At 42.0% G+C, this 891-nt stretch overlaps 1 pseudogene; it reads left to right on the forward strand.

Annotated features, from left to right (window-relative positions):
* Window positions 1-470: 470 nt before the first annotated feature.
* Window positions 471-569, forward strand: LOC125493877 (small nucleolar RNA R71; annotated as a pseudogene).
* Window positions 570-891: the final 322 nt, after the last annotated feature.

The following is an 891-nucleotide window of genomic DNA, read 5'->3' on the forward strand; positions in this document are numbered from 1 at the left end:
ACATTAGTGCTCTTGTAAGACAAGTTAGGATGATTTCTCAACCTGGATTGTATGTGTTGGAGTATGGGTTGTTCGGCCGATATGTTGAAAAGCATTAACTTGTTCGAGAGAACTCCGACACTCTTGTGCCCAATGTCCAACTATGCCACAATTATCCACATAATCTCGGAGGTAGTACCCAAAGCAGCAACACTTGCAGGAGAGGAGAGCTGCATATTGTCAAGTTTATTGCTGATTGCATTCATCTGTGCAGCTAATAGGGATATAGAATCTATCTCATGCTTTCCACCCTTGTTAGCTAGTCCTCGAGGATTACCATATTGAGAGTTGTGGATAGCCATCTCCTCGATCAAATCATGTGCAGCATCAATTTCTAGTTTCATGAATCTCCCATTTGCTGCAGAGTCAAGGATAAGTCTCGAGTTGTTCCCCAAACCATTGTAGAATCCCTAACTAGGAACCATTTTTGTAGACCATGATGGGGACATTCTCTCTGAAGATCTTTAAATCTTTCCCATGCCTCATGTAAAGACTCATCAGTCCCTTGGGTGAATTTGTAATCTGACTACGCAACCTAGCAGTCTTCTCTGGAGGGTAGTACTTTCTGTGGAAAGCTAGGGCCAAGGTATTCCAATCAGTGATCCCAAGAGTGGCTTGATTAATCCCATTGTACCACATCTTTTCCTTGTCTCGAAGTGAAAATGGGAAAAGAATCTCCCGAATCTGATCTTGTGTCACTCCCTGCTGCTTAATGGTAGAGCAATATTGGCAGAAATCCTGATAATGAAGATTAGGGTCTTCATTAGGTCCACCACCAAATTGTTTTCTTTCGATCATGTTTAACAATGCAGGTTTGATCTCGAAATTTACAGCTTCGATTTCAGGCATTTG

Source organism: Beta vulgaris, chromosome 9 (genome assembly GCF_026745355.1).
Source record: "Beta vulgaris subsp. vulgaris cultivar EL10 chromosome 9, EL10.2, whole genome shotgun sequence".
NCBI lineage: Eukaryota > Viridiplantae > Streptophyta > Magnoliopsida > Caryophyllales > Amaranthaceae > Beta > Beta vulgaris.